The sequence below is a fragment of the Pantherophis guttatus genome, chromosome 1 (genome assembly GCF_059756535.1).
Source record: "Pantherophis guttatus breed Tessera chromosome 1, ASM5975653v1, whole genome shotgun sequence".
Taxonomy (NCBI): Eukaryota; Metazoa; Chordata; class Lepidosauria; order Squamata; family Colubridae; genus Pantherophis; species Pantherophis guttatus.
Window position 1 is genome coordinate 214,721,133 of NC_142063.1, and position 17,853 is coordinate 214,738,985.

The 17,853-nt window shown below is 40.2% G+C and overlaps 1 long non-coding RNA gene across 2 annotated transcripts; it reads left to right on the forward strand.

Moving 5' to 3' along the window:
- The first annotated feature begins 13,245 nt into the window (after nt 1-13,245).
- Nucleotides 13,246-16,283, forward strand: LOC117674124 (uncharacterized). Of its 2 annotated transcripts, none has more exons than XR_009621931.2 (2): nt 13,246-14,338; nt 15,377-16,283. It is a non-coding gene; the product is annotated as an uncharacterized LOC117674124 (long non-coding RNA). The 2 variants fall into 2 exon arrangements; XR_004593688.3 differs by having other exon boundaries at nt 13,246-13,908.
- The last annotated feature ends 1,570 nt before the right edge of the window (nt 16,284-17,853 follow it).

Below are 17,853 nucleotides of genomic sequence, written 5' to 3' on the forward strand. Positions count from 1 at the left end.
TTGGCCCAGTGGTTAAGGCACCAAATTAGAAGCCAGGAGGCTGTGAGTTCTAGTCTTGCCTTAGGCTTGGAAGCCAGCTGGGTGACTTTGGACCAGTCACTGAGTCCAACCCACCTCACAGGTTGTAGTTGCAGGGGAAATAGGAGAAGGAAGGTGTGTCAGATATGTTCAGCGCCTTAAGTTATTTGGAAAAATAATAAAGGTGGGATACAAATAAATAAATAAATGCAATCAATTAAAAATAAAGATATAAATAAAATAAAAGCAAATGAGTATTGTGCAAACTTTATTTGCCCCAGCAGTTCAGTATAGTCCCAAACACATCTTTGGAAAACATATTTTCATATTTCCCCCCCATAATCTTGCCCGTTTCCAAAAGGGGGTTATCTTGAAATCCCCCATTGAAATGGGGCAGTCATTACAAGTTCTGCCCACTCCTCCCAGTGCTTCATCCACCCTAGGATACTTCAAACACATTTGACAATATCTGGGTCTTCCATTCCCTGAATCAATAGTGGACAAATGTTGGAATGGATATGAGCTGAAGCAGGGAGGAAGAAAGGAAAGATGTTGTGGCCCTGTTAGACAAGTTTGCCAGATGGGAAAACAATCTCCTCAGTTTATAGCACTTTTTTTTTCAGGAGCCACATGGCAACAAGGAGAGCAACAAAACTATTTGCCAGGAAGAAGAAAAGAAAATAATAGCCAGGTTGTATTTCCAGAGTGGGAAACTGAAGCCATTTTTGGCTCAGGAATTCTGGGAGTTGAAGTCCACAGGTCATAAGGGGCTATAGATGCCCACCCCTGCTCTGGATGCATAGCTGCAAACAGCTTTCTACAATCCCACAACATATGTTAAAATTCCATTTTTTTTGGAGTGGGGAGAGGAGCAGGATGACATTTCAGCCCCCTTTCAGCCTGCAGTGATTTTTCTCCCCTCCCCTCAAATGTTTATAGGTAAACAGCAAACACAGCCCCACTGAAGATCTCTTTCCTTTCATCTCTTTCAGTTCAGTAGATTTACCACAAGCTATACGTGAATGATGAGTTCATATATGATATGGTACATTGAACCCTGTTTCTTTGCTATTTATCTGTCCAGCCCAAGGACTGAATGGCTCTGCGTGTCTCTGTCTTATTAAATAGGCATGACTCCGGGTGGGGGACATAGATGGCATAATATTCAGCGGCCTTGAGGAACTTCTGAGGTTTTACAGTGGAAAATGTGGAAATCCACTTTGGTTTTTCAAGTGTAATTCCTGTGTTTGTAAAGCCTCTGCTCTGCAAAATAATTTAGAAGAAGACAATGGGTTCAAAACTGGGGGGGGAAATAAAGTATTATAGAAAACCCACAGTCTTGTAACATAAGATCTACTTCAAAAAATTACAGTGTTATTTCATACATTGAAAAAAAAACTATTGATCCATAGCTCATGGTGGATAGTACACATGGGCTACTAAGTACTAAGTACTTAATATTAATACTAATATTAAGTATAAAAACATCCATGGATGTTTGTCCTAGACTGCTCATGGGGGCTGCTTGATGGACAGGAAAACATCATTGTATGTGATTGTGATTGTGCCAACAAAGTGGCATGCTCAGAGACCATGCAAACCATCAGGCATTCTTCATGGTTGTGGGAAAAAAAGTGCTTGTGGACAGTAAGGGATACACTGCTTCATTATTAGTGATGCTTACTGGATTCCACTCTAAATGGTAATGATAACTTTTTATATGTCTTGATGATTGAAGTCACAAACATAATTGGATAAGATATGAAATGGACTGGAAAAAATGGAAATAAATAATCTTAGAATAAGCACAAGGACCCTTCAAATCTCCTCAGTTGCTCTTGGTCAAGGTTACCTGGTTAAGAATGAAGAAATGATCCAGCCAGCATCTGTGCAGACAGTTGACCCTGCTTTCTCAAATGTTCTGAGCTCATGGCCAAGCTGACCTCTCGTGGCTGTGATATCATGAGGCATCAATCAGTAGTGGGTTGCAAAACCTGTTGCTACTGGTTTATTCATGCGCGTGTGCAAGCAATGCTTCTGCACATGTGCAGAAGCATCTGGCTCAGGTGAGTGGAGCCTCCCATCACCGCCGCTACCAGTTCGCCGATCTGGACAGAACCGGTAGCAACTCACCACTGGCATCAATGCAAAGGAGAATTGGATTTGCAGTTGAGATTCATAGTGAACCAAATAGACACTGCATGGAGATACAATTTGTTCTCCCTCACTAATGGCTACTGCTGTTATAGGAACAATAAGAGCTGGAATCTTGATAACTACAGTCCAAGGAGACTCATATCCATGACTCCACAATATATATATTTATATCCAGCTTTTATATTATGTATACTAAATATTGTAGTCCATTGTAGTCCAGCAATAAACAATAAACAAATTGGTGCCCTACAGATAATTTTGGAATATAACTCCCATCACCCCTTTCTTTGCCATAAAATTGCCATCCAAAACATCTAGCTGCTCAGAGTTTTCTTATCTATTATAATTTTAAAAAACAACACGAAAAAAAGAAACTAGTCAGGTAATATCACCAGTTTATTTAGGAGACATAATTACATATTTAGCTAAGGAGAAATCTTCACTTAACCTAAATGATGCATAGATTCCAGTTACAAGAGCTTTAACTTCAGCTGGCAGAAATGCAGTCTTTGGCTTTTAATTAAGAATATAAATAATACTGTAATTATTAATGTCAAGTAGATGCTGTATAAGTTAATTGGAAAACTATAGAACAAGACTTTGGTTATCACTTCAGAGAAAGTTCTCAATTATTCCAGTGACTTCTGTCCTTCAGTGACCTTCTGCATCGCTGATATTATGTTCCTACACAGTAAGATCAAGAGAATTTTTAAGCTATTTTATAGTCATGCTTCCCCTTCTTACTGAATTTCTTGGTAACTTTATGATTATGACTATCTTTACCAAAGATCCCTCCTTGGGGCTAAATCGAAGGGTTAAGCTCTTGTCCTTGTGCAGGCAGAAAGCTACATTGGCATATTTTGCTGCCTTCACTGGAGATTCTGATCTTGCTGTAGCCCAGTGCTGAGAAATGGTGTTGCCTTCATTTATGGTGGACAGGTAGGACACGTAAAGGACAAGGAGAGTTATATATTTCCATAGCTTTGTTTCCTTTTCAATTCAACCAGTGGGCTTGCTCTGGGTTTCTGCAAGTGTCCTTCTATAAGATGCATTCAAAGAGAGTATCCCACTATCCCAGACAGTCAGACTACTTTTGGACATGGGCTTAAAGCTACTCCAGAGGAGCACAAAACCAGAGCAAATTTTGACCAGTGATTAAATTCAGTGGTCTAAACATTTGCCCAAAGCTGTCACCTCCCCTGTCCCAGAGCTTATTAAGAAGATTAACTAGTGGATGTTTTCCACCAGCTAGTGATGTTGAGTGAGAAGGGAGAGAATCAAAAACCAGGTGGCTCCATCAATATGTAATATGTATTTATTAAATTATTTATTTATTTATTAAATTTATTTACTGTCCATCTTACCATAGGGTAATTCTGGACATCTTACAATCATAAAAATATGTCTACATCAGTGGTGGGTTGTTACCGGTTCGCCCCGGATCAGGTGAATCAGTAGAGGCAGCGGTGGGAGGCTCCGCCCACCAGCCCAGACACTTCTGCGCATGCACAGAAGCATCGCGCGTGTGAACACGTGCATGAACACGAGCAAACTGGTAGTGATGGGTTTTAAAACCCGCCCCTGGTCTACACATATACAATTGAAAACATAATTAAAACCAAACATGAAAACCTAAGGACACATGGGTAGAGGTGGGGGGTGGAATGGGGAGAGGTGGGATCTGTTGTTACTCGATGAACCACTTCCACTGTGCTGTTCCCCCATTGAGACCCCAAGCTGACAGGCAGAGCCACACCTTTAGGCCCTTACGAAAAGATAGGAGAGTTGGGGCTAACCTCACATCAGGAACCAAGATATTCCAGAGGGTAGGAGCAACAGCAGAGAAGGTCCTCCTCTAGCCGGAATAATCAGAATAATAAACTCTGTCAGCAGGAGTGGCAAGGGTGGGTTCTACTTACCTTTACTAGTGGTTCGCAATGGGAGCATGCACGTGTGCTTGCTTTGCTTGCTCGCGCATGCGTCTGCACATGCGCAGATCACCCATGATGATGTCATGGCAGGTGGGCAGAGCCTCCCATCAGTTTTACTACCGGTTCTATAGAACCGGACTGAACCAGGAGCAACCCACCACTGGGGAGTGGTATGGGTCAATCCCAGTGGGGTGAGATGGTTACTCAAGCAACCTGGACTGATGTCATGAAGGGCTTCACCAACACCTTGAATTACAGCTGGAAGCAGACTGGTAACCAATGTAGCTCGCGGAGCAATGATGTTACATTTTCAAGACTCTCAAAACTGCCTGCACTTCTGCCAAACTGCCCGTGTTGCTGCTAACATGAATTTGCCTTGTACATCATAAAGAAGGATAGCATCATTTATCAACATAGCATCTGTGGCAGGATAGATACTGTCAGTAGCACAGAAAATATTACATCTCTATATCTTTATCTAGTTCAAGAAATGGTAGACAGTATTTTAATTTGATTCCGAAGAAGAGTTCAATGTTAGGCATGATAATGCCACCCATTTACAAATGCTTACAACCTTTATATAATATTCTCATAGCTAACTACGGTTCATGTAGCATGTCCATTAAACCACTTTATAAACTTAATTTATAGCAATACAACTCCTGTCTCTGCTAATGATGCATTACCGGAATGATGGCTAGATGATGCTATAAACACCTAATAATGAAATGCTCACAGTTTTTTTATCTCTATATAAATACATGCCTAGTGTATCCATAGGCTACAATCTCACCCATGAAGTACTACAGCTTATTAAATTAATTGGGACACCTGTAATATTTGATTCTAGAAGCCCGTTAATGACACAAGCAGCCTTCTAACCGCAAAATGCATTTTGTGCATGTGTGTATGTTCGGTAGCTTCTCGAGAACATTTTTGCATAATGGTTTTATTTGGTAATTTAAGTTGAACAACTATAAGAAAGCAAGCTGTCTTTGCACTCGCTTCCCTTAAAATGCATCCTAAAACTAAAATATACTGCACAAACAGCAGGCTGGATTCCTTGATCAAGCTGCCACTTATGCCTGAAGCAGGATGCTTATAGTTCTGTGTATTTTTATTATAGTTGGGTTAAAAAAAAACTTTCAACCTAAGAGACTCAAGCAGCTGTGAATCAATATCACACGACTGCGATTTCTATGGCAACCAACTTTGGTATTGGGGAAAAAATGAAAAGTGTATATGAATGTACATATGGATTTCCTCCCCTTGCATGCTTATACAGAGTTTGAACTGAGAAAGAGAGACTTTCCTAACTAACTGTATACACATCTCAGTAAAATCTCACAGTGATGATGCGATTTAAGGTTGTTGATTTCAGTGAGTTATTTTTGAAATTTAAATCAAGCAGCACTGGAACAAGTCATGGTGGCATAATATGGATTTTAAGGGCCTGTCAGACCTGACAGCACTTAAACCTCTAACTAAAAATTATCCTTGACTCCATTTGTTGAGAAAGGTATACTTTTATTAGAAGTCAAATGCATTGCAGTAATCCATAGTCAGAACTGAGAATTGTGCACCAAAATCCCTAAATTCAACTTTTCTCTCCCTTAACTGCCTCCCATCGCTGACCCCTTCATGACCAATCAGGTTCAAGCAAGATGTTTTCAGAACAGTCACTTCAAATGTAAGTTGCTGCCTTCTTCTCCCAGCCGGGTAACCTTGAAGCAGCGTCTCAGGGATATACGGAAGTTACTTTCATTTTACCCCGAGCATTGTCCTTCCCATTCACCATCTCTGGAGTTCATGGCAGACTGTTACCACATGATAGCAAAGCATACAAGCACGTGTAAGGTGGCAGCTGACAACGCCATTTAGATAATGCTGGCTATGCAAAAGCCCATTGAAACCAGTGCAACTCATTGATGAATTCCATTCCTTTATTTCATGACTTACTGTCCTCTTAACATCCTCTTTCAAAAAAAATGATAAGGGTTAAAAATGATGTGTTTTTTCTCCTTTCTTTCACAAGGTCCAAGATAATTTCTAAAAGAAATCCTAGAACAGAGCTGGGCCATTCTCTTTCAGCCCATCCTACTTCACAGTGTTGTTGTTTTTTTGGGGTGGGGGGAAATAGGAGGGAGCATTATCTACAGTATGCCACACTGAGCACCTGTACAGCATGCAAATAAAATAAATAAATAAATGATTGTGACCATCCATAATTCAGGCTACTCAATGTGTTTTCAGACTGTTTTACCTTCTACTCAGCTTCTCCTTTAATGGGGTAGGCACCACCGTTAAGATATTTTTAAGGCTTCCCTACATCCTGTTCTTCTTCCTCAGTTTGATCAACAAGACAAGCACTTTTTTTTACCTGCAGGAATCCTTCAAATAATTTTCAGACCTTAGGGAATCCCTGCATTTTTTTAAAAAAACCAAAAACCTGAAAACTTCACAATTCATATTCGCTTTTCATCTACACAACTCATCTTTTACAATGTCTATAATAGCAAAGCAGAAGATCAGCAGATGTAAAAGTGTAAACCAGGGGCGGGTTCTACTTACCTCCCCTACCGGTTCCCAACAGGGGCACATGTATGCGCATATCGTTCATGATGACGTCCGGGCAGGTGGGCAGAGCCTCCCACTGCTGTTACTACCAGTTTGCAAGAACTGGACCGAACTGGGAGCAACCCACCACTGGTATAAACTTGCAATGTGTAAAAACCTCCAAAAGCAAAGGGGACCATTTTTTGATCCTTTGTTTCATCCAAGAATACCTCTCTCTCTCTCTCTCTCTCTCTCTCTCTCTCTCTCTCTCTCTCTCTCTCTCTCTCTCTCTCTCTCTCTCTCTCTCTCTCTTTCTCTTTCTCCCTCCCCCACAACAGAGCAAAACTTTGGCCTTCACTCATTCTGGGGGACTCTGGATAGGTCCCTTCTGACTCTTACAGGTAAAGCATTTTGCTTATTTAAGCATTGAGCAGATGGAAAATGGGCACTCTGTTCTCTAAGGAACAAAAACATGGCCCTGGTTAACTGACTAGGAATAAATTCTTATTTATTCTAGGAATAAATAAATACAGTCAGCATGGAGAGCCATTTATCACCTTGCAGAACTATGCAAAGCAGTGGTGGGTTTCAAATTTTTTTACTACCGGTTCTGTGGGTGTGGCTTGGTGGGTGTGGCAGGAGAAGGATACTGTAGAATCTCCATTCCCACCCCACTCCAGGGGAAGGATACTGTAAAATCTCCATTCCCACTCCACTCCAGGGGAAGGTTACTGCAAATTCCCCATTTCCTCCTGATCAGCTGGGACTTGGGAGGCAGAGAATAGATGGGGGTGGGGCCAGTCAGAATTTTTACTACCGGTTCTCCGAACTACTCAAAATTTCCACTACCAGTTCTCTAGAACTGGTCAGAACCTGTTGAAACCCACCTCTGATGCAAAGCCTTTAAACGTCTCCACAACATATGGCAGCAGGTACAAAGCATTTTTTAAAGCACTAAAGCAGCCACATTAAAAGCTGTTTTCTGCTGTTTCCTCAGCCACAGCCACTTCTCTTCTTTTGAAACCTTGAGAAATAGGTGCTTCCTATCAGCTTCGTTGTGTAGCAACAGACCTCTTTTGAAAGCTCCCACCAAATCTCCAAGTACAAAGAAAAGGGTTCTCTATTGCTCCAAATTTACAGATGGGCGAATATACCCATCTTGATTTTTTTCCCCCTCCACAGTATTCTCATTTCCATTAATCTGTGAAGTTTGTCTTTTTCTCAATTTATCATTTGTCAAAATCTAAGTGTAAGGTTTAGCCGAATGAAGCTATGACAGAAGGAGAAAATATGCTTGGGAAAAGTACATCCATCTAAACTGGACATGCTGCCTAGCATCCAAAACTCCAGAAAGCTTTTGTTCGAACGGCCTTCTTGGAGAGAGCTGGTGGGTGCAGATGGGGACGTGCTCTCAAAAATGCTTTCAATGGGAAGGTCTTCCTTTTATCCTGTCTTCTTGGCTTCTACCTGAGAAAGACCAAAGTCCAAGCAGATGCTTTAAAAGAAGTCTGGACCAAATGAGGAGAATAGCTGAAGCCGAGAATTCAGAAACAGATGGGGAAGGAGAGCAGAAGCTCCCATGATAGCTACCAGCATTGATACTGCCAACTTGCAGGCCATCTGGACAGCATTTCAAACCACAACAGCAAAAAGAGAAAAAGAAAGAGAAAAGGAAAAGAGAAAAAAGAGAAAAGAGAAAAGAAAGTCAGAATTCAAGGGAAATGAACATCATGAGAGCAATGAGAGAGCTAATGGGACTTAAAGTCGAAAGTTTAAATAAAATGTTCAAAAAGGGCTTTCCATACCAGCAAAGACTATATAACAAAACACCAATTAAGATGTAAACAAAGGCCAGGGTATCTATTACTTAATTTCAGGCTTTCATATCAGTTCAGCATGTAACAGTTGCTAGCTATTTAATCAAAACTTAATTATGTCATCATTGATGCAACAGGCATAATGTTTGATGATTTGGGGATCTCAAGTACTGGAATTTTTGCAGAAAATATATTTTTATGGTGACCGATGTACAGCTAGTTCCAGTTGCTCTGATACCGTTCCAATTCTTTGTTTTGTTCAGTTCCTTTAATTCCAGTTGCCCTGATATTCAATTCAATTCAATTCAATTATATTCTTTTGGTAAAAGCACTGGACATTCATAAAGCAGAATGAGCTTTCTAATGCAAGATTTCAAAATCTGCATGTTCTTATAGAAGTGTATTTATGTATGTGTGTGCATGAGGGGGAGACATTCCTTTAGGATGTTTTAGCCCCATGTTTGATGTGGCACAATCAAATTATCCTGCTTCAGAGACATTACGTGAAGACCCAGCTCTCGGGAGAAGGATCTAATGCTGGGAAAGATGGAAGGAAAGAAAAGATGATGACTATCAGTAGCAATGTGAATGGACTCAGTTATAGTAATGGTTATGGCACCGTTTGAAAACTTGAAAGTCCAGTTTAGGGACAGATGATCATGGAGAAAATCTATCTAAGTAGTTGCTAAGGGTCAACCACAACTTGAGGGTACATAATTATCATTTTTAAAGTGGAGATCAACCTTCTCACACAGAGAGCATAGAACAAAAGACCTTTCCCTCCCTTTCAGTTGTTTCTAGGTGGGTGCCCAAACTGAGAAAGCCAAAGTGACCCCAGTAACATAAAAGAAATATCCAGAAATCTGTGTTTTCAGAAGTACCAGAAATTCTTTAGAAGGAACAAAACTAGGCCAATGAAGATCATATCAAGGCAATGGGATGCTGACTGATTGTAGACTTTTGAGAGAGAGAGAGAGAGAGAGAGAGAGAACCCTTCAAGGTGATCAGGGGATGGGATGGGGTGTTCCCAATAGCTAACGTATTATTGGCGGTCTCATCAAAGCTGATACACATGCTCACTTAAGACTTTAATACCATTTATTTCTATTTCCACAGAAATCCCCCATTGCCATTCCCCACCCAATGGTGGGTTGCTAGTGGCAGGAGGCTCCGCCCACCCACCTGGACGTCTCTGCGCATGCGTGAACCACGAGCGAACCGGTAGCGACGGGATTTGAATCCCACTACTGTCCCCGCCCTATTGCTCCAAAGCTAGAAGAATCCTCTATGAGAATTGACAATTAGCCCAAATGATTGCTGAATTAGTTTTATTCACCTTCAAAAGGTTTGTAGGAGGGGCTGTCAGTGGTGAGTTTACATACAGTACTGGGGTAGATGCTATACTTGCACTTTGATTTAATATGGTCTCTCCAAACTGAATCACCAGAACCATTTACTTTAAAATTGATTTTCAATCTAACAGTTTACCCTTCCTTCTGAAACTAGTTTTTAATACTTTCATCCACTGTCCAGATCAGAGAAAACCTATATGGATAGGTACTATAAAAAAGGATGGACTAAAAAAGGTGAGTAGAAGGTGAATGAATGCCTCCCAAATTTTTAGTTCATGTACAGCCTCCAAATTATGACAAGCCATCCATGCTGAGGAGAAATAGTTTTAAGAAATACTACATTTTTTTTTTTTTACAATCATTTGTATCCAGGAGACTTTAATAGCCAATATTACAAATCGAAAATCCAGATTTAAATTCCAATTTAAATGTTGGTTTGATTGTGAATGTATCAAAGCTAATTAGTGGGTGGATGCAGGGTCTACAGAACCAGGAATGGTCATTCATTGTACAACCCTCTATTGCATGGGAATCAAACCTGGGATGTCACGTTGACGTCATGTGATGTATCACAACTTTTTCCTCCTTCGTTAAAATGGGGGTGGGCATGGCCAGCGCGTAACACATCTCGCCTACAGGCCATGAGTTTGACACCCCTGCTTTATTGGAACCAAAAACATTTTATAGATGTTTGCTGAAAAAGAAAAAGCAGGGGACTCAGCTGACATTAGCCCAGACCAAAAAAATATAAATAAATAAAAATAAAGAACCTCTGCATTTTAGTACCTTGTAGCCAATGCTTACCCCAACATTTCCCTGGGACAGTTAAATTAACGGCACCTGAGGTTTGGATTGAAATACAATGTTCATTTAAGTGAGCCAACTCCTGAGTTAACTTGAGATCATTTTTTAGACTGACCTCCAGCACACTCTCTAAAACTTCCAAATGGATAGTGAAGAAAGCTAAAAAAATGAATCATAGAACTAATCAATTCAGAGTTCTCACATGAAGCACAAATGATCAGGCTCAAATTCTCATATTTATGACCTATTATGCAAAGGTCCAGGTCCCGTGAGAAGTCCACAATGCTGGGGAAAGTGGAAGATACGAGGAGGACAACCGGCAAGAAGGTGGATGGAGACTACTACAATATTGATGGGTGCACCACAGAGAGACCTGAAGAGCCAGGTGCCCCCTCTTCCTGGAGCTCACCATAGAGAATTTCTATCTATGTGATAACTAAGAGTTAACACTGAGCACATAATCCATCTCTTAATCAATTACTCAGCTAAGAAAATAGAAAAGCAATGAGAGATGATCTGACTCTAGCTCAATCTCTAAAGGATAGTTTTGGATTGTGGGTTTCAAAACTGGCTTCTTTACTGACCCGCAAATGAAAACTTTTTCCAGATTCCTGATGAATGAAGCCAATGAATTAAGTGCCAATCTGTAACAAAGAAGAAAAGCTTGTCTCCTAAGTAAAAGCAGCAAGCTGCATGCCATATGCCTCCATGGGAAATTAACTGATTGGCTATTCAGGAGAAGGTACTGATCAAAGAGCAAGCTGGGTTCAAACTGGGTCAATCAACACTTACTTAAGTGTTAATGTGCTGCACCATCTAGTGGGAAAATATTCTGACTACAAGAATCTCTTTAGTTCAGCTTTATTGGTTTGAAGGTAGCATTTGAGTCCGTGTTCAGGGGCAGGCTTGCAGTCGTTGCAAATTATTTCTTTGATGATACAATTTTATGAAAACATCTCAATGCAGGTCAAATGTTGATCCTGATTCAAAAAATGGTGAGCCAACTTTCTATTTACTTTTACATTAATTCCATAATTTAAACGTTGTCCAAATCTGAATTCTATCCCCTTCAGCTTGCAAAAACTCTTTCTTTTGCTGATGACAAACCCAACCTATCCATCATGTAACCAGATGAAACATCCAAATTCTTATAACCTGGTAGGATAAAACTCATCATCAATTATGATAAAAGGAACATACAGTATTGGTCTTCTCTAATGCACTTGGTAGTAACAACCATTTCGGGAAGATAACTAATACCTGCATAGAGCAAGTTAAGCGTTTAACTTTTCATCACTTTTCTACGCCATGTAGTAGGAATAAATAAAAGCTCTCATTGATAAGAGCTACAGAGACCTGTGTATGTGTGTGCATGAGGGGGATTTTGCCTTTTGCCTGTAACAAAAATGTCATACACAGTATGTACCACTGCTAAAACATCTTTACAGCTAAGGTGATTAGCTTTCTGCTATATGGATCACAAATCTGCAGATTCAATCCTTTTTTTTCTAATTTGCCAATCTGTTATCAGTTACTTTTTAGGAAGGGCTACTACATTTGGCTCTGTACCTTTTACCGTTTCGGTATACTTCTGCTCCCTCTCCCTCTCCCTCTCCCTCTCCCTCCCTCCCTCCCTCCCTCTCTCCCTCTCTCTCTCCCTCCCTCCCTCTCTCTCTCTGTCTCTCTCTCTCCCTCCCTCCCTTCCTCTCTCTCTCTCTCTCCATATACACTTACTTTAATTCTGTCTGAAAACTTTAGACCTTACTTTTATCTTATCTTTTTTTTCTCTGCAATACTATATATCATCTCTGATATTTGACTATAAATAAAATTTACTCATCCCCAAGTTTCAGAAATTCACCTGAAAATTACTACAAGTTCAAACAAGATGCAAAACTGGGAGGATCACAACATTTAATTAGTTGGAAAGGTAGACCTTGGGGCAAATAAACTAAATTAGATACTCTAATAATTTATCATCTCAAAAGAATAGAGTATTAATAGTTTCCCCCCCTCTAGTTTACCCAATAAAAATGACTGTGACAAGGCCACTGAAAATTGTTGAGACCTTGTCTTTTATATCTAAGGACAATGCTAACTGGAAAACAATCTTAACTTTCTCAATCTGTTTTCAATCTTCCACAAGTTTCTTCCCCAAATTTAAGGTCTATGCAGGGGTCAAATCCAGCAGGTTTTGACAAGTTCTGGAGAACCGGTAGCGGAAATTTTGAGTAGTTCGGAGAACTGGTAGTGGAAATTTTGAGCAGTTCGGAGAACCGGCAAATATCACCTCTGGCTGGCCCCAGAGTGGGGTGGGAATGGAGATTTTGCAATATCCCTCCCCCAGGAGTAGTGAGGGAATGGGGATTTTGCAGTATCCTTCTCCTGGAGTGGGGTGGGAATGGAGATTTTGCAGTATTCTTCCCCTGCCATGCCCACCAAGTCACGCCCACCAAGCCACACCACGCCCACCAAGCCACGCCCACAGAACCAGTAGTAAAAAAAAATGGAATTTGGATTTCACCACTGGGTCTGTGCCTGAATATATTGTCAATGCCAAGAGACGCTGTTACTAAGGTCAACTGACAGACAATTCAAAATATCATTTCTGTAAAAAGGAAGATGCTCTTATGTTATAACATGCAAATACAAACATTCAGTTAAAAGTTGTTAGCAGTGAGAGTAAGAAAACTACAGTCATTCCACCAGATTTAGTTATTTTCAAGGGACTGTTTGGAAATAATCTCTTACTATAATCTAGAAATAATTAACTTCCAAATTCTCCACTGGATCATTGGCACATAAAAACTGTGCTTCTGTTTAGGAACACTATAGTCAATTCCTGAATGGCCAGTATTTCAGAGTTGCCAGGTTTAGACAGAATCTCTATTCTAAATGTCCTTGAACAAATGAACTAGCACTCATTTGCCAGCTGCCATTGGTGACAGGAATTGCATCTGGATTTAGGAAGTGGAAGAGGCTTCCAGATGAATTATAATCCAGTCTTAGTTGGCAACCGACTGAAGTTTGCTGATTAGATTTTGTACGATGAAATGACAGAATCCAGAGGCCATAGACAGAGTCAATGGAATCACCTTCAAGCTCCAGGTACAAGGTCTTGTTTGCGGATGCCTCCTAAGAGTATGATTTACTCCACATATTGAACCAATAAGGAAAGCATAAAGTCCTGGGCTTAAATCCTTCTTTCAGTGGAATAAGGAAATTATGGATCTCCAGGTGTTTGTTGAACCAGCACTGCAGATTCTGCACCAGGTAGGGGAAAAAAAATCCTTTTGGCTATAAAATTGTAGGTTGGTCTGCAGTTCTCTGCTTATACCTGGCACTGGATTTATACCTCGGCTACATTTTACGAATATATATCATGTATAGATAAGACTTCAGGCTGAAACAAAGTTGGTATGAATTGCACCACTGCACACTGCTTTACAGTTGTCAGTACAGACCTCTTAAAATATCCGCAGCCTCTCTGCATGTAGAAAATGTGCCCTCTAAATCAGGAGAGAGCTGGTAGAAGATACTTGTGACCAGTGGTGGGTTGCCCCCAGTTCGCACCGATTCTATAGAACTGGTAGTAAAACCGTTGGGAGGCTCCGCCCACTGACCCTGATGTCATCAGAACACTTCTGCGCATGTGTAGAAGAGCGTGCATGCGTGCGGGCCCCATTGCGAACCGGTAGTAAAGGTAAGTAGAACCCACCCCTGCTTGTGACCCTTCCTTCCTGCTTCTTTCTCTATGCCCTCCCCCCCGCAAACAATTGACCTTATGTATTATGGTTTGTGCTTTACTTGCAGTCAAAAATGTTACAGTCTACTGGCTTCTCTGCTGCATATTTAGAGAAACCACCCACTTCTGAAATAGAGATATTAATTAATTTTAATTTGACACTGCCTTTCTTTTTAATTCTTTTGTACATCTGATTTCAATGTTTTCCATACTTTCATATAACATCCAGCAGTGAAAATAATGTCAAGCAGTGGTGAAATCCATTTTTTTTTTTACTACCAGTTCTGTGGGCATGGCTTGGTGGGTATGGTGTGACTTGGTGGATGTGGCTTGGTCAGTGTGGCAGGGGAAGGATACTGCAAAATCTCCATTCCCACTCCACTCCAGGGGAAGGATACTGCAAAATCCCCATTCCCTTCCCACTCCTGGGGAAAAGATATTGCAAACTATCCATTCCCACCCCACTCTGGGGCCAGCCAGAGGTGGTATTTGCCAGTTCTCCGAACTACTCAAAATTTCCGCTACCGGTTCTCTGAACTGCTCAAGATTTCCGCTACTGGTTCTCCAGAACCTCTCAGAACCTGCTGGATTTCACCCCTGATGTCAAGGCAGAAGTGGCCCACTGCCTTGGGTTTAGAGGCACATGTGTCTCCAGTTAAGTGTCCCATCTTTGAAAATATCCAACTTGGTCATGGTTGGCTGTAGAATCTATACCATCATCACCTGCCCATAGATGAACCCAGATGTTGCCTCAGGTAGCACATTAAGTGGAAGGGGAGGGACAGGCTGAAAATGGCTATGGATGAGCATGGGAGACAGTGTAAGTGCATACCAGTTAAATCCGGGAAGAGATACAGAAATAACAAATGGGTTGCTGCCATCTAGCTGGGGTGGTTCTATGTCTGGGCACCAAATTTTAGTGGGTGCCAAAATTGAAAACCCTTCCAAAATACACAGCACAAACATACAATCTGTTCATCTTTCCTCCTTTCATAGGATGAAAACATCAGAGAAAACTAGAACAATTTTCTGGACCTGGAAACCATATGCATGAAGCTCAAAAACATGAAGAAGAAGAAGAAAGAAACAAGAGACTGCCTTTTTGACATTCATAACACAATTGGAAGAAGAACCAAACTATAGGGGCTCCAGAATATGACTTTGCCTAGGATCTCAAAATGCCTACAGCCAGCAATGCATCTAGTGGTCATCTAGTTTTTTTTGCAACCCAAAAGCTCCACCATCAGCCCCCACTGATGCCATCTCACCCTGGGAGTGCCTTGTGGTAACATGGCTTCCTCACATGTAGCCACTAGCCCTTTAATTGATGACTAACTTTGAGGTGAGGTCCCAGACAATAACAGTGACAATAACAGTTTCTTCTTCTTCTTCTTCTTCTTCTTCTTCTTCTTCTTCTTCTTCTTCTTCTTCTTCTTCTTCTTCTTCTTCTTCTTCTTCTTCTTCTTCTTCTTCTTCTTCTTTTTTCTTCTTTTTCTTCTTTTTTCTTTTTTTCTTTTTTTCTCCTCCTCCTCCTCCTCCTCCTCCTCCTCCTCCTCCTCCTCTTCCTTCTCCTCCTCCTCCTTCTTCTCCCTCTCCTCCTTCTTCTTCAGAAGATATAGAACAATTAAAACTCTAATCACATGTTTTCTGAATAGTTTTAATCCCAGAGCTATAATTGCACCCAATAATGAACTAAAGGGCCACCATCAGTGAGCTGTTGGACACCATTATTTGATCTGTTGTGTGGATGTTTGAGTGGTTCAGGGGTGGGCAATTTGTGGTGGTGGAGGTATTTGGGGATTGTTATGTATGTTGGGCATGGTCTTTGGGTATTATGTGAATTTTGTTGTATGGGTATACTGTGTATATACGTACAATGACAATAAAGTTTTTTGTTTGTTTGTTTGTTTGTTTATTACTTTTCCTTCTGCCTCTGCCTTCCTGCATCTACTTTCTTCTTCAAAATATGTTCCTATATATTTATCTCTTACAGATTGCACTTCCTTCCTTCCTTCCTTCCTTCCTTCCTTCCTTCCTTCCTTCCTTCCTTCCTTCCTTCCTTCCTTTTTGCCATTTCATGTGCTTCCTTTTCCAATTCTGGCAGAAAATTTCTCTCATTAATAAACCAGACTTGCTCATTTATCTTCCTGACTGCCTCCTCTCTCCCACTCAAACCTTTCTCCCTTAGCTCCTATAAGGGTACTTACACTAAGTGCGTTTACGGTTACATGTCTGGGTTGTTCCAAATTTAATTCCCAGCACAATTAATTTTCTTTCTTTCTTTTCTCTTTTCTTTCCTTTTCTTTTTACTAAATTTGAACTAAGCAAAGAGTCTGCTAGTCCACTGAAGTCCATTTTATTCAACCAGTAGCCAAAAGTAAGAGTGCTGGACAAACCTGGGTTGATCGTATGTGGTAATTTGCAACTCCCAGCTGGATATGTGGATTCAAGCACAGTTATCCTTTGAACTGCATGCCTCTTGGACCTTTTATTTGGTTTTGTGCAGTTAGGATTGAAAGTTTAAAAAATTAAGAACAAACACGCATACAGCTATGTGCATCTTCTGAGAAGATAGAACCACAAAGTGAATTTTAAAGGAAGTGCATATAAATTAAATATGTTTTTGTGCACTGTTTGGGGGATAAAAGAAGGAAAGAAATCAGGATAGAACAGATTTAAAACTAAATGTATGCAAAACCGCCACCAACTGGAAATCAAGCAGTGTATCAATTTCCAGCCCTGTTAAAATGAACTCTATAATCTCTAGCATAGCTGGAAAAGATAGGGATAATTGAGATTACAGAGACACTGAATAAACTCATATAAGCAAAATACCTCTGAACAGAGCAAGCATATCTTTTTGTTCTGGGGGGCAAAAACCCTCCCCAAATACTTGTTAAGAGAATAGAAACATTTTTAATGAATACATGACTTGGAAATTGGAAGTATTGATATTTGTTGTTTATATTAAATCTGATTTAAATGCTTTTAAGTGAAATATTTTGTTCATATATTTAAATATATTTTATTGACTTTCATTTTACAATGTGAACTTGTTTCCAGTTTATACATATTCCTTCCAAGTTTGTCATTTTGTCCTGTTTGGACTGTGAATTATATTGTTGCTATGTAGAGAATATTAACTTACTGAGGAAAAGTATAAATTTCTTTCCTTCTTTTGTGAAATAGGAAAATAGCTAAAAAAAAATTCTACCTGGCATGCTGTTGTGAACAAACATGATTTTATTTTCCACACCCTGTCAAATGCCTCCTTAAATCTTAAATCTTCCTTTTCTTGATTTTTAGTTAGCCCATTAATTTTTAACCCAAGCAAAATAAAGTCTAACATAAAATACTCATTGTTTGAATTTATATCCTGATATCCAGCCAAAAATGGCTTTCAAGGCAGCTAAGAAAAATCAAAGTAAGAATAGAAACAGAACTATAATTATATGAATTAATTTAAAACCCAC